The sequence below is a fragment of the Lepus europaeus genome, chromosome 12 (genome assembly GCF_033115175.1).
Source record: "Lepus europaeus isolate LE1 chromosome 12, mLepTim1.pri, whole genome shotgun sequence".
NCBI classification, from domain to species: Eukaryota; Metazoa; Chordata; class Mammalia; order Lagomorpha; family Leporidae; genus Lepus; species Lepus europaeus.
In genome coordinates, this window is record NC_084838.1 from 67,470,723 (window position 1) to 67,495,635 (window position 24,913).

General features: G+C 40.7%; 1 pseudogene; it reads right to left on the minus strand.

Annotated features, from left to right (window-relative positions):
• Nucleotides 1-3,225: 3,225 nt before the first annotated feature.
• LOC133772118 (U2 spliceosomal RNA) lies at nt 3,226-3,350 on the minus strand (annotated as a pseudogene).
• Between the last annotated feature and the right edge of the window lie 21,563 nt (nt 3,351-24,913).

The following is a 24,913-nucleotide window of genomic DNA, read 5'->3' on the forward strand; positions in this document are numbered from 1 at the left end:
AACTGGGCCAGCGCCGTGGCTCAATAGGCTAATCCTCCGCCTTGTGGCGCCGAGACACCGGGTTCTAGTCCCGGTCGGGGCACCGGATTCTATCCTGGTTGTCGCTCTTCCAGGCCAGCTCTCTGCCATGGCCTGGGAGTGCAGTGGAGGATGGCCCAAGTGCTTGGGCCCTGCACTCGCATGGGAGACCAGGGGAAGCACCTGGTTCCTGGCTTTGGATCAGCACGGTGCGCCAGCCGCAGCAGCCATTGGAGGGTGAACCAACGGCAAAAGGAAGACCTTTATCTCTGTCTCTCTCTCTCACTGTCCACTCTGCCTGTCAAAAAAATTTTTAAAAATTTCTTAAAACTGATAAATTCATAAAAATTTGGTATGGACTTGAGAAACCTACCGACTTTCTCTCTCTCTCTCTCTCTTTTTTTTAAACAGACAGAGTTAGACACTGAGAGAGAGAGACAGAGAGAAAAACCTTCCATTGGTTCACCCCCCAAATGGCCCCTATGGCCGGTGCTGCAGCGATCTGAAGCCAGGAGCCAGGTGCTGCCTCCTGGTCTCCCATGCGGGTGCAGGTCCCAAACACTTGGGCCATCCTCCACTGCCTTCCTGGGTCACCGCAGAGAGCTGGACTGGAAGAGGAGCGACCGGGACAGAATACGGGGCCCCAACCGGGACCAGAACCCGGGGTGCCGGTGCCACAGGCGGAGGATTAGCCTAGTGAGCCGTGGCGCCAGCCTCAATTTACTCTTTGTAATGCCTTTCAATTATTCATAAACTGAAGTCTCATTAAATACTAGCTTATAAATATCTTTTGTTAGAATTTTCCAATTCACTGTTAAAGTGAATGGACTTGAAACCACAGAAGAGTGGATAGTGAATAATCAAACAATGAAACCTTACATCCTTTGCCCCAAATGGTGGAGTTAGAAATGTGCCAGGGGATTCCAATACAATCCCATCAAGGTGGCATGTACCAATGCCATCTCACTAGTCCAAGTGATCAATCTCAGTTCACAACTGATGACTCTGATAGGTCTAAGAGCCAAAGGGATCACACAAACAAGACTAGCGTCTGCTAACACTAACTGATAGAATCAAAAAGGGAGAGAATGATCCAACATGGGAAGTGGGATACACAGCAGACTCATAGAATGGCAGATGTCCTAAATAGCACTCTGGCCTCAGAATCAGCCCTAAGGCATTCGGATCTGGCTGAAGACCCCATGAGAGTATTGTAGGCATGGAAAGCCAAGACACCCTGGAAAAAAAAAAAAAGAAAATGAAATGAAAGATCTCTGTGAGTGAGATCCCAGTGGAAAGAACGGGGCCATCAAAGTAGGAGGTACCTTTCTCTGAAGGGAGGAGAGAACTTCCACTTTGACTATGACCCTATCGGAATAAGATTGAAGTCGGCAAACCCTAAAGGCTTCCATAGCCTTGGCAACTCATGACTAGAGCCTAGGGAGGTTACTGACGCCATAAACAAGAGTGTAAAATTGTTAAGTCAGCAACAGGAGTCACTGTGTACTTACATCTCATGTGGGATCTGTCCTTAATGTGTTGTCTAATGTCAAGTAATGCTATAACTAGTACTAAAACAGTATTTTTACACATTGTGTTTCTGTGTGGGCACAAACTGATGAAATCTTTACTTAGTATAAACTGGATTGATCTTCTGTATATAAAGATAATTGAAAATGAAAAAAAAAACTGGTGTTAAATTGGAAATGGCATAAAAAATAAATTAATTTTTAAAAAATATCATGTAGGATCTCTGTCTTTAATGTGCTGTACACTGTTATTTAGTGCTATAACTAGTACTCCAACAGTATTTTTCACTTTGTGTTGCTATATTGGGGCAAACTGTTGAAATCTTTGCTTAATATATACTGAACTGATCTTCTGTATATAAAGAGAATTGAAAGTGAATCTTGATGTGAATGGAAGGGGAGAGGGAGCGGGAAAGGGGAGGGTTGCAGGTGGGAGGGAAGTTATGGGGGGAGGGGAAGCCACTGTAATCCATAAGCTGTAATTTGGAAATTTATATTCATTAAATAAAAGTAAAAAAAAAAAAGAAACCTTACATCCTGAAACTGAGAACCTGGAGCATTCTGTATTATCAAATGCAAAAATGTATGGTACAACATAAAAATAATATTGGGATATTGATTATATAAATACAGGCCATATCTTTCCCTTCATCCTACCAATTCTTGTGATTTTGTGTCTGCTTCCCCACAATGCTGCCCTGAAAATTTCAAATGTGGATCAGCTTGACCCTGAATCTAAGAATATAGAATGTTAGTGGAGAAAGTCACTAAAAAAAAACACACTGAAGATACTTTCAGCACTACAATGAAAATACTAGAAATACACATATGAAAACCCCAACAGAGATGAAGAAATCCTAAATCACAAATATTTGGTTTCTTATTCTTTCCCCAGACACAATAGCCAAGAAGGGGTTATACATTTTGCAAAGTAATCTGCATTATCACTTATGTTCTTTAGACTACACAGTAATCATCATTGGCTTCAATCTGCTCCTCTCTGCTAGAACCTACACATAATCAGTAGCTGGAAAGTTGCTTACGAACCTCTACCTACTGGCAGAAAGGACTTTCCTTAAAGCAAGCAAGAAATCGTACAAATGTCAAAAGAACTCTCCAAAAAGAAGATAAGCATTCAGGATACCAAAACATTGAGACAACGAACTAGCAAGCTGGGGGATCTGTCAAAGGATTGGATGTTTGTGGTACCTCCCCAAGATGCTCAGGAGTTAACCTGCACGTCTGATATTGCCTGAGAGGAGATCATGCAGGAGAGTGAGTCCCTCCTGGTGGATCCCAGATTATAGGTGCCACTAAAATGCTCTCTTAACAAATCAACTTCTTGCCCATAGCCACAGATAGGACAATTAGAAGACTGGTTATGAAAAAATCATTTTCTAAGCCCTTTCCTATCATAGAAGCTTCAGAATCAGTCAGACGTAGCAGTGAATTTTAAAGCTGATGTGATTCCTAAAGTAATAAATACCTATTAACCCAGCTTTTGAATGAAAAGTGAACCTTGGGTTTGAGCATTTAAATCAGAGATGGGGTCAAGTGGGGACACTGTATGGAAGAGTCTTCACAACTGAGTGTTTCTTTGAGAGATATTGGTAAGTCTTGTTATTTATTAGATTGTGTTCTGCAATCAAGTGAACCCTATCATCATGAGGATAGAGCCTGAGAGTGTTCCAACAATAATATAGTTTTAAAACATTCCTTCAAGAAGAAAGTTCTGTATATTAGTCTTTAAACTGATAAGAACAGATACTACACTTGATCTTAGCCAAAAGGCCGAGAAGTCTTTAAACCTGCCAATTGTCTGAGTTTTGGTCTTGGAATGGTATGAGAAAGCACTATTGAGCTGTATGATCTTGTACAAGAGAAGACAGGTTGTGAGCCAGGGTCCCATTTGATGATTAATCCTGCATTTTCGGGGCTGGCACCGTGGCACAGTAGGTTAATCCTCTGCCTGCAGCACTGGCATCCCATATAGGTGCTGGTTATAGTTCCGGTTGCTCCTCTTCCAGTTCAGCTCTCTGCTATAGCCTGGGAAAGCAGTAGAAGATGGCTCAAGTCCTTGGGCCCCTGCACCCGCATGGGAGACCAGGAATAAGCACCTGGCTCCTGGCTTCAGATCAGCGCAGCTCCAGCCGTTGTGACCATCTGGGGAGTGAACCAACAGAAGGAAGACCTTTCTCTCTGTCTCTCCCTCTCATTGTCTGTAACTCTACCTCTCAAATAAATAAATAAAATCTTTTTTTAAAAAAATCCTGCATTTTCCTTTTGGGCTGATAGAACATGAGTATCCAATGTCATCCTCTTGCAGGGGTTTCCTCAATTGTGAGTTCCTGTTAGATACTACGATTCTGACTGGAGCAGAACTGTATTCAGGTTAGGAGAGGAAAGAGCAGAAGTGTTGTTAGTCTTGGGATTCAGGAAGGATCCTCAATCGAGTAGAGAAGATGATCCCTGCCTCTTGGATAACCCTAGGCCTCCTCATTGCTACTTCTGTTTAGAAATTTCCTACTGCTTTTTATGTCTTTCAAGATTTTCCTGTAGTCTTGCAGTGAAATTGGTGGTAATTTTCCACTGGCTTGCAATGAAGCTTTGGATGTAACCTATGATCTCAATGTCACCATAATTTAGCCATTCCTAATATGCCCATTCTTTGGAACACTAGCTTTTATTGCTATAATAATTCTGACATTATTTATAAATAACAAAGTGCCATAAATACTGACCTTCAGTGCCAGCACAAGATCTTTTTAATCAGGCCTTTGCCTGCTAGAGATAAGATTCTAACTCTTTATAACACTATATTACAGATGGCTATGTAAAATCCTCTAAAAATATCTGGGACATTTAGGCATACAGGTCTTCTGAAACCATAAAAATGACATTTTAGAGCCCACAACAAACCCAGTGGAAACCATTCGCAACCCTGATGTTACATAATAAGGAAAATCCCTGTGTGGGACTTTGCCCTAAGGCAGGAGAATGACATACAACAGGGTTGTGGGCAGATATAGGAGATTATTTCCAGGGAGGCACTGCGGACCCTCCAGGGAAATAAAACCCATGGTATTTTCAGGAGGTCTCACAATACCTTATTTTTATTCATGTTAAAGAGATGGTTGTTGTCCCATTTACAAAGGAAATTGAACAAATAGAAGAAAACAATAAGAAATGAGGAATACAAAACTGAAGATTTAAAAACAACCATGGGACATACAAGCGCAAATTTGGTTCAAGTCCCAGCTCTACTTCTGAAACCATCTTCCTGGTGATGCACAGCCTGAGAGACAGCAAATGATGGCTAAATTACTTGGGTCCCTGTCCCCCACATGGGGCACTCAGATTGTGTTTCTGGCTCTTGGCTTCCGCCTGACCTAGACCTGTCACAGACATTTGAAGAATAAACTGTGAATGGGAAATCTCTCTCTCTCTCTCTCTCTCTCTCTCTCTTCCCTCTTCCTCCCTCCCTCCCTCCCTCCCTCTCTCTCTCTCTCTCTCTCACACACACACACACACACACACACACAAGAACACAAGCAAACACACACACACACAAAGCAAAAAAATGAATATTTTTTTTAAAATACCTATGTCTGATACTGAATAAAATTGAAAACTGAAACCATCATGACTGCTGAGAAAATGTATCTTTAGAAGGATTTGGGAATCTTTTTGAGAAAGGGAGTACATTGTGCTTCAGTCAAGTTATCTGTAATGGTTGAGTGGAGGGGTTTTAATGAGGTGACTAGTTGCATTAAGAGTTGGGAAATTGGTGATAGCATTGTAAAACAATGGGCTCAGCTACCACCTGTGATGCCAGGATCACATATGAGTACTAGTTTAAATCCTGGGTGCTTTGCTTCCAATATAGCTCCAGCTAGTGTGCCTGGGAAGGCAGTAGAGGATGATGCAAATACTGGGGTCCTTGACACCTGTGTGAGAGACAGGATAGAGATTCAGATTCTTGCCTTAGCTTGGACAGGCCTCAGCTACTGTGGTCATTTAGAGAGTAAACCAGTGGATGACAAACCTCCTTCTCTCTTTCACTCCAATTCTGTCTTCCAAATAAAATAAATAAATCTTTTTTAAAAAAAAAACTGGGCAAATTACAGAGCAGTGAGGAAGATCAGGCGCCCAGAGATTACCCATTGTCAAAGATCCTTCCTTATTCCTTCCACATATGAAAGAGTAAAGGAAAGAAATACTGCTATGGAAGCTCAGTGAGAGACCTATGGAAGAGGGGCCCAATCTCTATAGAAATCACCACAGCATGGAAAAGGAAGAGAACTGGAAAGAAATGCTCAACTTCTTGGTCCTTCCACACTAAAAATCTCCTGCAGATGCTGGCTAAACCTAATGAGAACACAACTACAAGATAGCCTGGATGAAGTGGTCCTTGGGGTAGATTCACAGAGATGATAAGGCAAACCAAGAAAGAATTGGGAGAGTAAGGAGATTAAGAGTCACTGTGTTGAAACAACCTACTTGTACATGGTCTTTCCCCCAACGTCAACAAGATTCATTTTGGGATTTAGGCATCCTTAAAGTCTACAAAGGCTAAGCATAGCAGAAAACATGAGCTCATGTTTCTCAGTGGGACTGAGTGCTTGCCACATGTGTGCTTGGTCTTAGTTTGTCCAGCTTTGCTTAGCATGAATACATGAAATTTTACTTTGTCCTACTAAGCACCCCTTCTATGCCTGTTTCACAACCCACATGTCTTCAATTTCTCTCTTACATATGCTTATCTCAATTTCTATTCTGCCTCTATGGACACAATATCTGTTAGCTTTATTAAAAGTATCATCCATACCAGACATGTTTGTAATGGGCACCAACACTGAAATTAAAATCAGGAAACTCCAAAGGGAACAATGTGGCTTCACTAGTGCACTCCAGAACACCATATTTTTGCTATAGCATGGTGTGGATGGGCCCGAGCTTCCTTGATAATATCACAAACGTCTTCTCTACCAAATGTGACAAGTCTATATGGAAGAAGAATGAAGGCCACAATTTGAGTCAATGGGCAGTGGCACCTTCCATAACTTGGCCAGGGGTGTGAAGTAGCAGGGTGGTACTGAAGGCAGACACACAGCTTCTAATTAGAAAGCAAATGGCACAAGGCCAGTACTGTGGCACAGTGAGTTAAACTATAGTCTTCAGTGCCAGCATCCCATATAGGGGCAGTTTCAAGTCCTGGATGCTCTACTTCTTTTTTTTTTAATTAATTTATTTATTTTTATTTTTTTGACAGGCAGAGTGGACAGTGAGAGAGAGAGACAGAGAGAAAGGTCTTCCTTTTGCCGTTGGTTCACCCTCCAATCTACTTCTGATCCAAGTCCCTGCTATGGCCTGGGAAATCAGCTGAAGATGGTCCAAGTTCTTAGACCCCCGCATCCACGTGGGAGACCTGGATGAAGCTTCTGGCTCCTGGCTTCCACCTGGCCCAGCCCTAACTAGTGGATAGAAGATCTCTCCACTCTTTCTGTCTCTCCCTTGATAAAGCCTTTTCATCATGAAGTCGAAAGTAACCTAGGCTTCTGTTAACCTTTGGCTTTCCTCATTGCATGGGAGGCCTTGTAGAGCTTATCTTATGTTCTACTCAGCTTCCTCATAAAAATATGGATGATATGTATCACTTGAGAAGTAGCATGATGGTATGATGAAAGCATTGGACTTATGGTAGGAATCCAAAAAACAGTAATTTCCTTCCTTTAAAATTTATCCCATTCTTATTTTCTCTACTGCATAATACTGATATACTCAAGTATAGTCAAGCCATTTCCTCCCCTAAGTTAGAGGGAATATTAGTGTATGCATTTTGTTGCCATTTCAAAGTTTTTTTTGTTACTTTTTCCCAAGATTTATTTATTTACTTGAAAAGTGGAGATGCAGAGAGGGAAAGAGAAACAGAGAGATGGAGATCTTCCATCTGCTGGTTCACTCCCAAATGGTTGCAACAGCTAGGGCTGGGCCAGGCTGAAAACAGGAGCCAGGTGATTCTTCTGTCTCCCACATGAATACAGGGCACAAGCACTTGAGCAATCTTCCTCTGCTTTCCTGGATGAATTAGCAGGGAGCTGGATTAAAGTGGAGCAGCTGGGACTTGAACTGGCACCAACACACATATGAGATGTTAGCACTACAGGTGGTGGCTTAATCCATTACACTACAACTCTGACTTTTGTTTCTTTTGCTTTTAAATGTTTATTTTCATGAAACCACTTGAAAGGCATAGTGACAAGAAGGGAGAAGGAGAGGGAGAGGGAGGGGAAACAGGTTAAAGGAAGAGGGGGAGAAGTATTTTCCACCTGCTGGTTAACTTCCTAAATGTCTACAACAGCCAAGCTCAGTCCAAGCTGCAGCCAGATGCTAGAAATTCCATCCATGTTTCCCTTGTAGGTGGCAAGGGCCCAAGAACTTGGGCTACAATGCACTACCTCCTAGGATGCATTAGCAGGAAGCTGGATTGGAACAAGTGTAGCTAGGACTTGAACCAGGCACTCTGAACTGGGATGCGGGTGTCCCAAGTAACAGCTTAACATGTTGCACCACAATGGCCAATACCATGCTTTCTTTCCGACTAAACACACATCATAAACATAATTAAAAGGGACAAATGTGCTCATTTAGAAAGAAAGAAAAATCATGTTCACCATATATTTCAGTGACAGGAAATCTGCTGAAGGAGCTTAATTTCTTAGCAGAGAGAGAAAAGAAAGATCCAGAAAGGAGGGAGGGAAAGAGAAGCAGAGATTTTTACAAATCTGTGAACATGTCATTTTATAAGTCAAAGTGAGGACAAGAATAAGCACTATTATGGCAATTTCCAGTCTGTTTGCTATTTTGATTGCTGTGAAAATGCTGGGGAATGGCAACTCCTTTCTGAAATGGCATGTATTTATGTACTGATAAATAAAGCAGCAGGCAATTCTGAGGAGCTGCAGAACCTACAGGGTCTTTCTCTGTATCGTAAGGTCTGTGAGGCAGCAATGACAGACTTGGGGCCTTTTTGCTAGCATCTTTGTACCTAAGGCAGAGTGGAACCATCTTCAGGTGACATCAGCTGTGTAGTTGCTCCCTATTGCTGCTGTGAAAAAATTAACAAAAATAAGTACCTGTAATAAATAACCATTTAGAGGGTTAAAAAAAACCCACAAACTTATTACATTACAGTTCTGGAGGCCTGATTAGGGAGTGACATGACGTGCTAGCCTAGGGGTAAGCAGTGAAAGAAAGGGGTATAGGAAGCACATTTTCAGGGGAGGATTGGAGGGAAAAGCTCACTGGAGATCCTACAACAGGAGGAGGAGTGGACCTATGTGGAGAGTGCAGATGCACGGCACGAATGGGGGTGCAGCACATGAAAGCAGCACCCGAGAGCCAGAGCTGGTGGCAGCTTGGAGACGGAGGTGAGACTGGACTACAGCAACCTGTGCTGATATAACCAGAGGGAACGTGTGGCATGAGTCCAGACTGGAGCCCTTAGGGCTAGTGGTTGCTAATGGTTGCCTGCATACCAAGTGGAAGCAGAGGGAGCATATTTGTCTAGCTCCAACTTCCATGCAACAGCACTTGATGCCTGGAGGAGAAAGGGCAGGCACCATTGTGGGTTTGGGCAGTAGCCGCACAAGACTTTGCGTGTGAGCACAGCAACTGGATGAGACAAGATGCCACCACCACCGTCACAGCACAGTATTGGCAGCAGTGGCAGAGCAACATTCGGACAGGGGCTTCTGTGTACCGTGTGATCCAGCGATTCTAACAGATGGCACAATCCAAAGTACCCACTGACTTTGAGTCTAGCTGGGGATGGCTGGGCAACCACATAGGCTGGTGAGGCACCCAGAGCCTCCCAGGATCAAGATACCTAGGCAGAACTGTCTCAGGAAATATCTGCCTCTCTGTTGATTGGGCAGGCTGGCAGGGCACACAGAAACCTCTGTACCCAGCCACTGTGGGAGCCTTGTGTGTTGACACTGTGGGGACTCAGTGGTCCATGCAAAGGTGCAATCACAGGGAGCAGCTGCACATGCTCGCCCTGCTCACATTTAGGAAATAAAACGAATCGTCAGGAATTAAGAACAGCTGTATGGCAACAATTTGGGAAACCTAGAAGAAACGGATAGATTCCTAGACACATGCAATCTACCAAAATTGAGTCATGAAGACATAGAAAACCTAAACAGACCAATAACCAAGAAGGAAATAGAATCAGTAATAAAGGCTCTTCCAACAAAGAAAAGCCCAGGACAGAATGGCTTCACTGCTGAATTCTACCAGACGTTCAAAGAACTAACTAAAATTCTTCCAAGCTATTCAAAATAATCAAAATGGAGGGAATCCTCCCAATCTCCTTCTATGAAGCCTGCATCACCTTAATTCCTTAGCCAGAAAAATATACAACAGAGAAAGAGAACTATAGACCAATATCCCAGATGAAAATAGATGCAAAAATCCTCAATAAAATATTAGCTAATCAAATCCAATAACACATCAGAAAGACCATTCACCCACATCAAGTGATATTTATCACTGGTATACAGGGATGGTACAACATTTGCAAATCAATCAGTGTGATGCATCACATTAACAAACTAAAGAACAAAAACCATGTTGTTATCTCAATATATGCAGAGAAAGAATTTTATAAAATACACACTCTTTCATGATGAAAACCTTTAGCAAACGGGTATAGAAGGAACATTCCTTAACACAATCAAGGCATTGTATGACAAACCCATGGCCAGCATCCCATTAAACAGGGAAGAGTTGGAAGCATTCCACCCTAAGACCCCGAATCAGACAAGGATGCCCACTCTCACTATTGCTATTTAATATAGTCATAGAAAGTTTAGCCAGAACCATTAGGGAATAAAAAGAAATCAAAGGGATACAAAATGGAAAGGAGGAAATCAAACTATCCCTATTTGCAGATGACATGATCCTATGTATAGGGGATCCAAAAGACTACACTGAGAGGCTATTGGAACTCATAAAAGAGTTTTGTAAAGTGGCAGGATAAAAAAAATCAACACAGAAAAATCAATAGTCTTTGTATACACAGACAATGGCATGGCTGAGGAAGAACTTTTAGGAAAGTCCCATTCACAATAGCTCCAAAAAAATTAAATACCTTGGAATAAATTTAACCAAGGATGTCAAAGACCTCTATGATGAAAATTACAAAACACTAAAGAAAGAAATAGAAGAAGACATTTAAAAATGGAAAAATCTTCAATGTTCATGGATTGGAATAATCAACATATCAAAATGTCCATACTACCAAAAGCAATTTACAAATTCAATGTGATCGCAATCAAAATACCAATGACACAGTTTGCAGATCTAGAAAAAATGATGCTAAAATTCATATGAAAGCAAAAGAGATCCTGAATAGCTAAAGCAATCTCATACAACAAAACCAAGCCATAAGCCTCACAATACCAGGTTTCAAGACATGCTGCAGAGCAGTTATATTCAAAATAGACAGGTACTGGCACAAAAACAGATGTATAGACAAATGGAATGGAATAGAAACTCCCAAAATCAATCTATACATCTACAACCGAATGAACTTTTTAAAAAGATTTATTTATTTATTTATTTGAAAGGCAGAGTTACAGAGACACAGAGGCGGGAGGGGGGTGGGAGGAAGGAGGGAGGCGAGGAGGGAGAGAAAGAGGGAGAGAGGTCTTCTATCCAGTGGTTCACAGATGGCTACAATGGCTAGAGCTGGGCTGGAGCTGGGCCGAGTTGAAGCCAGGAGCTTTTTCCAGGTTTCCCACATGGGTGCAGCAGCCCAAGCTCTTGGGCTATCTTCTACTGCTTTCCCAGGACATAGCAGAGTCTGGATATGAGATTCCAGCATTGCAGGTGGTGGCTTTACCTGCTGCGCCACAGCACCAGTCCTCAACTTATCTTTGACAAAGCAACTGAAATCAATCCTTGCATTAAGGACAGTCTCTTTAACAAATGGTGCTGGTGAAACTGGATATCCATGTTCAGAAGTTTGAAACTAGACCCATACCTAACATCTTACACAAAAACCCACTCAAAATGGATCAGAGACATAAATCTATAATCCAATACCATTGAATTACTAGAGAATATTGGAGAAATTCTACAAAAGATTGGGATAGGGAAAGGCTTCTTGGAAAAGACCTCAAAAGCACAGGCAAACAAATCCAAAATTGATGAACTGGATTATATCAATCCGAGAAGCTTCCACACTGCAAAAGAAACACTTAGCAAAGTGAAGAAACAATCTACAGAATGGGAGATATTTGTGAGCTATGCAACTGATAAAGAGTTAACATCTGGAATTCATAAACAACTCAAGAAACTCCACAACAACAAAACAAACAATCCATTTAAGAAATGGGCAAATGATCTGAACAGGTATTTTTCAAAAGAAGAAATTCAAATGGCCAACTGATACTTAAGAAAATGCTCAGGACCACTAGCCATCAGGGAAATGCAAATCAAAACCAAAAAGAGGTTTCACCTCACTCCAGTTAGAATGGTGCACATACAGAAACCAATAAACAACAAATGCCAATAAGGATTTGGGGAAAAAGATACCCTAATCCACTGTTGGTGGAAATGTGAACTGGTACAGCCACTGTTGAAGATGGCATGAAGATACTTCAGAAATCTAAATACAGACCTATCATAAGATCCGGCTATACCACTCCTGGGAATTTACCTAAATCAAATGAAATCAGCATGTGAAAGAGTTATCTCCCTCCATGTTCATTACAGCATAGTTCATAATAGTGAAGATAATCAACCAAGATGTCCATCAACTGTTGAATGGGTAAAGAAATTATGGTATATATACACTATGGAGTACTACCCAGCTATATATATATATATAAAAAAAATGAAATCCTGTCTTTTGTAACAAAATGGAAGCAACTGGAAACCATTATATTAGTGAAATAAGCCAGTCCCTAAAAGACAGATATCATGTTTTCCCTGCTCTGAGGTAACTAATAGAGTACCTGAAATGTCATGTATTTGAGTGAAATAGACATTTTGAGATTGGATGGTTGCTTACAGCCCTTGTCTCTTCTGTTGAGGAATAATATTTTTTTCTTTTTTTTCTCTTCATATTAATTGTTGAAATATTTAACTCAGTTTAGGGTTAACTATATGATCATTAAGTAAACTGAAAATAGATCTTTGTAAAAGTAAGAGTAGGAATGCTAGAGGGAGGAGGAAGAAGGGTTGGAGCATGGGCAGGAGGGATGGTGGGAGGGTAATGTCACTATGTCCCTAAATCTGTATATATGAAATACATGAAACTTGTATAACTTAAATAAAAATTTTTAAAAAAGGCCCTGAGCAATATTTCTTCTGGGAACTCCTGGAAAAATCCATTTCCCTATATTTTCCTTCTTATTGATATTACTATAATTTCAATGTTGGTGCCCAATCTCATTGCTGCCTTCATTATCGCGTGGATTTCTCTTATTCTTACCCCCATGCCTTCCACTTACAAAGACCCAAGTGACTGCATGAAGCACACCTGAAAAATCCAAGGCTATACTCCCATCTCAAGAGCCTTATCAATCCCCACTTCAAAGTACCTTTGCCAGGTAAGTATCATTCACAGATTTCAGGAGTGAGGATGTGGGCATCTTTAGGCAACCATTATTCAGCCTCCTACGAGCTATTTCTAAACAGGCTCATGATAATCATTGCCTCTGGAACAGTATAGAGATGAGGAGCCTGGCACTGGATCAGATTACCTTGCCATAAATCCTGCCTCTACCCATTACCAGCTATATGCCCTTGGTAAGTTATTCAGTCTTTCTGAAGTTAATTATACTAACTGCCTCTCAGATTGCCATTAAGTATTAAATAAAGGGAAAAAGCTTGCAGAGGGGTTGGGTTTTACTGCCAAATCAGCTACTATTATCATTTTTGTTACAAATATAATTATTTAAGCAATAAAAAGAAATAAAGATGTATATAACTCAGGAAGGTAAGACTGGGGGATGCTGTTTACTTAATTTTTTTATTGCATAGTTACCTTTAGTATGCCTTGAAAATTTATCAAGACTGAAAAATGTAGATGTTAGTTTTATATACCACAGACTAACCCTGTTTTCACTAAACTTCTTTAAAAGAAATTCTACATCTGTTTATTCAGTGGTTGTTTACCAAAGCAACGGCATTTCTGAGCTGCCATTATAACTATTTGCTTTCATCAAAAATCATTTGTTTATTCATTTATTAATAACTGTATTGATTCTGGAGAGTTTTCTGTGAAAAACAAGTAAACCAGCAAAATAGTCATCATAATTGCCTTGTTGCCTTGACTCACAAACCAGCATTCAGCCATTCATAAGTTTATCCACTCAGAAAACTTTTATAGACCTCCTCGTCTGTATCAGATTTTTCTAGAAAGACCAATAAAGGAGGGAAGAGGCAGAGAAAAGTAGAAATTTTTTAAACATATTTATTTATTTATTCGAAATGCAGAGAGAAGAGGGGGAGAGGGAGAAGGAGAGGGAGATGGAGAGGAGGGGGTGGGAGAGAGAGACACAGAGACAGAGAGGGCAGGAAAGAGAATCTTCCATCTGCTGATTCACTCTCCAAATGGCTACAAGAGCCAGGCCTGTGCCAAGCTGAAGCCAGAACTCCAACCAGGTCTCCCACATGCATGGCAGGGTTCAAGTACTCAGGCCATGATTTGCTGCTTCCCAGGCTCATTAGCAGGAAGCTCAATGGGAAGTGGAGCAGCTAGGACTTGGAACTGGCACTTTGATATGGGAAACTGGTGCCACTGTGCCATGCCAGCCCCGAGTGGCACAAGTGTTTAACAAATCTGTGATCATGTTATTTTGTAAGATCAAATGGGGATGGACTGTGTTCACAAACAAACCAAATGATGGGGTGAAGCTGGAAGAAATGCAGCCCTTACTCAAGGGCCTCATCCTGTAAAGGAGACACATATGCAGGTATGAAGAAGCATGTCCCACTTCAGTGGTCTCTGTGCTCGCACTAGCGTTGCCTAGAATGCTGACTCCGAGGAGAAAACCAACACATTCCTACTTCATCCAGGGACCCTCTCAGATGCCTGCTGTTAAGTGAAGGCAGTTTTGCTATTTACTCAGATGGAATACCTCCAAGGAAAACCCTGGGGTTTTCACTCAAAATATGGAAATGGCAGTTATCCTTCAATTGAAGAACTTTGATGCTGAAATAATGTTTAGGGCATTGTTGTGACAGCATATAAAACAGTGTCTGGCAGTTGGAGATCATTAGCAACTTCAAGGCATCTCTGTCAAGAGACAAGGTTAATACCCTGCTAATCAGATTAATCCTACCCAGGTCATGCAGTCATGAATCCCTTGAAACTCTGCTTGGCTCTTCTATTCACTCTCTGACATCGAGGTTGGCAAAACCATAGCCATGGGCCCGGGTGAGTACTGTGGCCGCTTCCTGCTGTATTCCTTTGCTCTAGATGTCAACACCAGCAGATGAGCCTGGGACACCCTTAGAAGCTTTGATTAAGATGAAATTCATGGAAAATTGAGGCTGAAGGGGACCTTAGCAGTCAATTTTTGTCTATGAGTGAAAGTTATAGAAACAGTTGCAGGCCAAAACAACACAAACAGCACACAGTAAGGATAGGATGCAGACTTACGGGTCTCTTGGTCTCCAGTTGAGATTCCTTCTTTTCTTTCTGTCATGCATCCTTGACTAGAAACTCTAGAGTGATTTAAATGTGGTCATTGTTAATCATTTGTCATTTTGGATTATTCTTATCAATCTATTCATTGAATAAAGATCATGGAAGGACAAAGAGGCTTCCTCCATGGGACAAGATATACTCCCTGGTAATCATAAAATCAGTTGCTTTTTCTCTCATTTGTAGACTTATGCTGCCTCCTGGACAGAGAGAATCTTTACAGATGTGAAGGCACAAGCCCGAGAGCAGTGGTTCTCAAACTCTGCACCTGAAACCAGCAGCAGCGTCACCAGCTGGGAACTTGCTAGAAACGCCAGTTCTTGGGCCTGTCCAGATATACACAATCAGAAGCTCTGGTGATAGGGACACTTGACAAGCCCCACATGGTGTTATGATGCACACTCAAGTTTGAGAGCCACTGGCCTAGAGAAAGAAATGCTTTCAAAGATAGAACTGGACTTCACTTTGGAAATAGTCACTCAGCCTGTAGGCGGTTATAAGTACACAAACTAATTTTTATTTATCTAAAACCTGAGCAATTCTTTATCAAGCAGCAATTTACTCACAGACAAAATCAGAAGTATATGTGTGAAACGTAGCCTTTAGCAAAAGCCCACCTAGACTCATTTCACATGACAGGCTTGCTGAGCCACAAGCAGTGCTGGCAAGCACACTCTGTGTGGTTTAGAACTTTAAGGAAAAATTGATTAATTTTGAAACTAATTAAGGTACAAAAATATAATCTCCCAAACTGTATAAGACATAGGAATAAAGCAGCACATAAACACCAGATTGAGCACAAAAGCTGTAAGAATACCAGATATCATATGTTCACACCACCTCCTCTCACTATCAAATCCCCCAGCAGGGTACTACAGAAAAATTGCCTGTCAACAGACTGAAATGAATAGTATGTGATCACTGGTATAATTCCCTTAGAATTCAATTTGTACTCAATGCAGAAATAGCCAAGGAAGGGGGTAGGATTGACAAGAGAGATTGGTCATTATATTAAAAAATTAAAATTTTCAACTTCCAACAGGGAGTCCCTCATCGTCTGGTCCTCTGAGGCAGAAATATCTCTGGCTACAATGCCTTATGTACAATCCTCAGGAGAGAAGATTCCAGATTGATCTCCCTTCCCCACCACAGGCTCAGGCTTAATTGTAGAACAAATCACCAAGCTTTTTCCACTCCAATCAAACCTCTTGGTTTACTATGAATTTCTAAAGTGATCCTTATGGAGAGATGTGAAAGTTTCTTTGCAAATTAGAATACGTTTATTTCCTAGTTGCCAATAGTGCAAGTGGCAGATATTATGGGTTGTCTATATTACTGCCATTTCTCTTGTATTCCTTAGTAAGAAAATATGATTTTGCTTTTGTTGTAAGGAAAACATTGAAAAGGATTTAAGCAGACTGGAAGATTGTGAAGTATCTTTAGTTGAAAACTGTGTGCCTTTAGGAGTTTCATTGTTATTTTAAATTCCTATAGAGATAGAAGTTATCATGTAGAAAACTAATAATAAAAAAAATGTTTCTGGCTTGTGCAAATAAATTACATTCAACAGACTTTCTCATCCCACAATGGAAGAAGATAGTTTTAAATACATTAAATTCATTTCGTTAACCATGATGACATTATACATTTGTTTGATCTTTGGATACTCTTTCAAACTGTTTGTGACTTTTTGGTTGTCTTAATTAATATATAAAATAAAATCTTTCACAAATGTTCTTTTTACATCTGTATGAGAACCTTATTAAGTTTTTTAAAACACAATTATCCTTTAACAATGTTTGCTGTAGCCCCAAACTCAGAGAATATGGATATTTTCCAAATTATGAGATATAAACTATGATAGGTATAATGCAATCAAAATAATGATACTCTCACTCCCTTTTTTTTATTTTTTTAAAACTTTTATTTAATGAATATAAATTTCCAAAGTACAGCTTATGGATTACAATGGCTCCCCCCCCCCATAACTTCCCTCCCACCCACAACCCTCCCCTTTCCCGCTCCCTCTCCCCTTCCATTCACATCAAGATTCATTTTCAATTCTCTTTATATATAGAAGATAAGTTTAGTACATATTAAGTAAAGATTTCATCAGTTTGCACCCACATAGCAACACAAAGTGAAAAATACTGTTGGAGTACTAGTTATAGTATTAAATCACAATGTACAGCACATTAAGGACAGAGATCCTACATGACATTTTTTAAAAATTGATTAATTTTCTATGCAATGTCCAATTTAAAACCAAGGTTTTTTTTTTTTCATTTTCAATTAAAAAATTTAGATGAATAACCATTTCCTTGATAATAACTGTTTGAATTGTATTCTTTTATTTAAATAAATAAAATCTAGCAGTTTATATAAATATAAATACAAATATAAATCAAGAGAGCATTTATCCTATAGGTTAAGATGCCTGCCTCCTGTTTCAGAGTGCTTGGGTTGGATTCTCAGCTCTGAACCCTGAATTTAGCTTTCTGCTAATGCAGATTGTGGCTAGCAGCTCTGCTAGCTCAATTGGTTGGGTTCCTGCCCTCCACGTAGGAGATCTAGGTAGTGTTCTTGGCTCCTTGCCCTTGCATTGTCAGTCCTGGTTCCAACTTGACATTGTAGTCGCTAGGGAAGTGAACCAGTAGCTCGGAGCTCTCACTCCCTTTTGATTCTAGTTTGTAGGTGATCATGTGGCTATATCCTGGTCAGTGAGAAATAAAGGAGGAGGTTACCCTATCTCTGATAAACAAACAGGAATAAATGAAGGGGTACAATTGTGGAGCAAAAATGCCTCTTGTCTTTTCCCTTTAGATGGCATCTTGTGAAATCAGGGTATTTGAAAATGCCCCCACATCTTCAGTGACAGTGAGGGAAAACCAGAGGATCTCAGAGAAACCCTCACTGAGTCCTAACATCATCTGTTGAACCTTTGAATCTGACTCAACTGAGAAGCTATGTTGCTCAGAGGTGAAATAATATTAGTATTAGATAATAATCCTGGAGCATTTAAGCCATATCAGTTGGTCAGTTAGTCACATGCATCTATAGGCCCTCTAGCAAAGACAATAACTTATTCATGAAGAGTACATGGAATCAGACACAATGTGAGAGCTTTTGAGTAAGTCATGGATGTAGTGGAGATGGCAGTGGGCAGAAAAGAGCGGCTTGGTGAACTGGGCAAGGGAAGGATATTTACAGAGAGTAAAAGAGGATGGGAAGCCATATATGGAAGATTTATAGTAGAGCGGCCGTGCTATGGACCGGGTTTTTAAGTCCATTCAAAATTCCTATGTTCTAGACAGCATTGTGGTGCAATAGGTTAAGCCACTGTGTGTGAGCCTGCATCTCACGACGGAGTGCTGATTCTCAGCTGCTCCCCTTTCAATCCAGCTCCAATCTAATGTGCCTGAGAAAGCAGTGGAAGATGATCCAAGTACTTGGGGCCCTGCCACCTACGTCAGAGACCCAGATGGAGGTCTGGGCTCCTGGCTTCAGCCCGGCCCAACCCTGACTATTGTGGCCTCTTGGGGAGTGAACCAGTGAATGGAAGATCTCTTTCTCTCTGTTTCTCCCTCTCTATCACACTACCTTTCAAAATAAATGCAATAAATCTTAAAAAAAAAAAACAATTCATATGTTGAAATCTAATCCCCAAAGCAATATATTAATGCCATCTCTCAGGAATGAGTTCTACTTACAGGGCTTGATTAGTTTCCATGACAGTATTACCCTTCATGTTTTGTCTCTCTGTTCACATGCCTAATTTCTCTCCCACTTTTCCATTCTGCTTGAAATAGCACAAGACCATCACCAGAAGCAGAAAATACAGCTGTCCAGTCTTAGGCATACATAGCCACCTGAATTGTCAGTAAATAAGCCTGTTTAATTTACAAATTGCCCAGACTTAGTTGTTCTGTTACAGTAACAGAAAATGGACTAAAACATCTGACTATTCATTCATCAGGCCCATTTTCTCTTTACCTGGTTCATAATTTTCTCTTCTCACAAGAGCACACTTCCAGCATCCCTTGCAGTTGGGTGTGGGCACGTGACTAACTTCTAGAAAACAGGATATAGGCAGAAGTGATTTATAGTACTTCCAGACCTGGCCTACAAAAGTCCCTAAACATTTCCTTCATTGCCCTTTCTAATTTATCAGCTTCATGTACCAGCACAGTGACTTTAGTTATATTAAAGATGGGAGATCCAAAAGATGGCAAAACATGCTTTTTCAATCAGCACTTTTCAGGTAATCACTGACTGAATGGGAATGTCCATTTTGCGATTTGTGGGAGCAAGAATTGAACTTCTATTATGTTAAAACAAAGAGATTTGGAGATTCATCTATTGTACCTGCAACTTTTAACTTAATTAATACAGTGGTGCCGTATCTTTGCTGTCCTTCCTCCATACCCTATGCCCTTGCCTTAATTTGTGCATGTCCAATAGTGTTCATCCTTTGAGATGCAAATTTATGCATTTTGCATTCTCTGATCCTTTTAATTAGTATTGTCCTTCCTCTGAAATACTCATTCTTTATCTTCCCATCTCTTACACATGTGCCATGTTCTGCTTATATTGCTGATATCTGAGTTCATTTTCTTTCTTTTTTTTTTTTGACAGGCAGAGTGGACAGTGAGAGAGAGACAGAGAGAAAGGTCTTCCTTTTACCATTGGTTCACCCTCCAATGGCCGTCGCAGTTGGCGCGCTGCGGCCGGCGCACCCTGCTGATCCGATGGCAGGAGCTAGGTGCTTCTCCTGGTCTCCCATGGGGTGCAGGGCCCAAGCACTTGGGCCATCCTCCACTGCCTTCCCTGGCCACAGCAGAGAGCTGGTCTGGAAGAGGGGCAACCGGGACAGAATCCGGCTCCCCGACCGGGACTAGAACCCGGTGTGCCAGCGCCGCAAGGCGGAGGATTAGCCTAGTGAGCCATGGCGCCGGCCTGAGTTCATTTTCTAAATTTAAACACGCTAATATTCAAATAGTTCTGTGACATGTTTTTTATTTTTTTAAACTTTTATTTAATAAATATAAATTTCCAAAGTACAGCTTATGGATTACAGTGGCTTCTCCCCCGCCCCATAACTTCCCTCCCACCCACATCCCTCCCATCTCCCACACCCTCTCCCATTCCATTCACACTGTGACATGTTTTACTCATCTGGTTCCTCCACAATATTCAGCATACAGCCTACTCTGAACAGATACATAATACGGTTGATCCAATGAGCAGTTGTGCTATGTATGTTCATCATAATGTTTTTTGACTTTAAGTATACCTAGTTTATTTCTCAAAGCAAAATTATTGGTTTATTTTTGTTCTATTTTTATACTAGTCAGTTTTTCAAAATTACAATGAAATATCTTTTGAGAAACTAAATTTATGAAAAGAAAAACTTATTTAGCTTACAATGTTGAAAGTTCAAGTCTAAGGTCAGGTGATCCCATTGGTGGCAGATGAAATGACATAAAGTATGTGAAGGGCAATCACACCACAAACCAAGAAGCAGAAAGAGTGGCTGGGTGTGACTAGAGCTTTTATAACCAACCTTCTCATGAGAATTATTTTTCAAAGACATAACACAACGGCCAATGGCCTCTCACTACACTCACCTTCTAATGATTCCACCACTTCCTTATGGCACCACTTGGGAGAGCAAGTCTTTAACATATGGACCTTTGGGGGATGACCAAGTTCATGCAAATCATAGCAACGTTATTTTCAATCTGCCCTTTTCCCCTTCTCCTTAGTCATTTTTCCTTGTCATTCTTTTTTTTTTTTTTTTTTTTTGGACAGGCAGAGTGGACAGTGAGAGAGACAGAGAGAAAGGTCTTCCTTTGCCGTTGGTTCACCCTCCAATGGCCGCCGCGGCTGGCGCGCTGCGGCCAGCACACCGCGCTGATCCTATGGCAGGAGCCAGGTGTTTATCTTGGTCTCCCATGGGGTGCAGGGCCCAAGCACTTGGGCCATCCTCCACTGTACTCCCTGGCCACAGCAGAGAGCTGGCCTGGAAGAGGGGCAACCGGGATAGAATCCGGCGCCCCAACCGGGTCTAGAACCTGGTGTGCCAGCGCCGCAAGGCGGAGGATTAGCCTAGTGAGCCGCGGCGCCGGCTTCCTTGTCATTCTTTAAATTGTATCCAGTACCATTAGATCTCTCTTCCAGGACGATGATGACAATGTGCAATATTCCATGTGCAATATTCCAGATGTGGTTCTCATTAATGTATTAAGTGGCACTAACCACTGGAGTTTTGTTAGGGCTTTACGGTAGATAACTCAGTGATTGCATTTTCCCCCAAACCCAAAAATGTCTGTCATTTTGGAAAAAGCTAAATCATCATTTCTAGTTGATGAAGTATAAATTAAGAGTTTTGTAGAACAGCAACCATTCTGAGAGATGGCTTTTTGGGCCACAGAGCTCTTTTGAGAGTCATCTGAGGTTGGAGAAGCTAAATGTAATAGGTTGGGAATTCCTGAGTTGAACTGAAGACTGTAATATTTAGAAACAGAACTCAAGGCAAAGAATCCTTTGAGGAAGAAGATTTAAATTCCTCTATAGCATTTAATTTTTCTTTTAGCTTTTGCAATCACTTATATGGAGATGAATTTAAGTTAGTCTATGCCCAGTGGAAACTGGGTTTAGGTTTTTAAAATCAATGCATCTAAGACTTGCAAAGCTCTTTCTGATTTTAGGTCTGATTTTTAAACTGAGCAGAAATAATGATTCCTATCAACACAAAAATCCTATAAAAAATTCCAATTTTGATGTGAAACCTAAAGTTTATTTCCTATTTATTTGCTCTCCTCTCTTCTGAGCCCCCAGTTACTCTCCACCAAAGATGTCATGGTAGAGGAAACACAGGCACCACCAATAAGGCTCTAAGAAACAACTGTATGGTACAGTCAGACACAGGAAAAGTAAGTGGTAAGCAAGGTTGAATGCTGATAAAGGGTGCAGTCAGTCTCAAGGCAGACAATACACAGTGGAGCTATTTGATAAATGGAGGAGGAATGCAGAATGGTGATTAGGAAATAGTTCCGTGCTACAGTGTTAAAGTCCCAAAGCCTTCAGCTCAACCACATGAAGCTAAGAAAGAAAAAAAGGGGCAGTGAGCATTGCTGAAGGAATACATTATCTATCAAAGTGAGCAACCTCTAAAAATTTTCTCAGGGAAAACTAAATACAGAAATCTTATCCTTTTTTTTTTTTTCTTAAAAGATTTTATTTATTTATTTATTTATTTATTTTTTGAGAGGTAGAATTACAGACAGTGAGGAGACAGAGAGCGAGGTCTTCCATGTACTGGTTCACTCCCCAAATGGCCGCAATGGCCAGAGCTGTGCCCATCCAAAGCCAGGAGCTGGGAGCTGCTTCAAGGTCTCCCATGTGGGTTCAAGGGTCCCAAAGACTTGGGCCATCTTCTACTGTTTTCCCAGGCCATAGCAGAGAGCTGGATCAGAAATGGAGCAACCAGGAATAGAACCAGTATCCGCATGGAATGCCAGCACTGCAGGCGGAGGATTAACCTACTGCACCACACCACCGGCCCCATCTTATCCTTTTATATTGCTTTTCCTTGCTTTGTTTCTTTATCACTCTGTTTTGTTTAACAGCAATCAGTCCCAAGTACTTCTGTGATGAAGAATGTACTACAGTAGAAGTGCTATTATCAGGCTCGATTGTCATTCCACAGCAGCTACTTAATTAACTACTGCATGACCTTAACCATCTTTTCATCTCTCTAGACCTCAGTTTTCCAATGGATTGTGTCATCCCTTGGGCCCATGGTCTTAAGGTTCTCTGATTCTTGACTTCAAAGTCTTTTTCTACTATTTACATTCTTCAGTGTCTATCACAGTGCAGACCAGATGGATTTCTAAGATCTGCCAACCCCAAGAATTTGTTACTCAATAAAGGAACCTTGTTTAGGAATCAGGTAGTAATGAAGCTCTATATCAATAAGTGGTCTAAACTGAGATGAGGTGGTATTCGTTTTTAGGATGATCTGAGTCTCCTTGGTGAGCTGAAGCCTCAGAGCACCTTAGGGTTGACTAGGCAATGAAAATTTAAGAAGGTTAATACTTCTATGTGAGGCTCTGAGCTGATGAATTATTTATTATTTTCAGTAGGAATATCTCAAAACCAGCTCTGTTTGGTGTTTATATTTGTAAGAAAAGCACACTTAAGGTCAGGCAGTCACCAGGAGAGATTGGCTGTCAATCTTCCTAGAGCAGGTTTTACCAGATAGTATTTTGCTTGTTCATTTACCACGGTCCATGGTGAAACCTGCAGCATTACAGGCTTGAAAATGTGATTTGGCAACAATTGAGTATGTCTAAGACTTTAGGTGCATGTTAACCAGGTTCCCAGAGCTTACCTTAGAAACCTGGATGCCCATTTTATTAACTTACAGAAATTTATATGAGTATATTCTGGCCATGCAAGTAGCATAACTAATACATTATTACCCACAGAAATTACCAGTTGAGGTTGCTTGAGGAGCAAAGAACCATAATAAAGGAGTAAATATAAAAGGAGTTCATCAACTACAAAAAGCTTGTGGAGCTATTTCTGGCATAGGAATAGCCTGGGAATATAAGAGATGCTTCTTAGCAATTATAGATTCTTCCGATCTTGACTATTTCTAGCTGACCCCAAGGACCTATAAATGGTGAGAGGCATGGCGAACAGGACACAGAAGCAAGGCACCTCAGCCTGTTTTCTTAAATCTAATGTGCACCTTACTTGTAACATGCAGCATACTTTTATGAGATAAAATCCATATGGTATACATAAGTGGTTCAGGTTAGGATTTAAGTCACTCTGTCTTTAAATTACAAAGGTAATATTTCAATGCACATAAAGCAAAAAGACTGAACGAGGAATGTATATAAAAGGAAGTCAAAACTGATGGAGTATTCCAAAGGAGTTAATGTGGACATGGTAAATCCTAGGGACAAGAAAGACTTTTGGAATACTGCTTGTGCAGTTACCTAAGGATTTTGTTTGAATGTGCATTCCAATTCAGTAGATTTGAGGTGGGCTGAAGTTCTACAGTTCTAACCAGCTGCCAGGTGATATTGATTTGATACAAGAGCCCCTCCTTGGGTAGCAAAGGAAGGTTCTAAAATATTTTCTTTTCATCAGAGTGAAGATGATCCCTAGCTAAACTGGAGGTGACAAATTTTATATTTAACTTTACAACAATATTCCATTTATAAAGAGCAACATGGATTTTACACCTAAAGCAATCATAATTCTTTCATTTTTACCTTAATCTATTTTAGTTAGAAATGAGCTGTATTCAAGACAATTATTAAGTAAATACTATATGAGTTTATAGCAAAAAATCATACCCTAGGTATGTAACTGAATTATGGAAAAATGCTGACACAGGGAGTGAATGTGTATACCTATTATTCCATTATTCAGATCATGTGGTCTTGTTCTCATTTTAATACAGTATCTTGTTTAAACTTTACAACAGCTTTTTGAAGTAGTTACGTTTTATGTTGGATTTTAAAATGATGGAATTTGGGGCTAGCACTGTGGTGCAGTGGGTTAAAGCCCCAGCCTGCAGTGCTGGCATCCTTTATGGACACTGGTTCCAGTCCCGGCTGCTCCT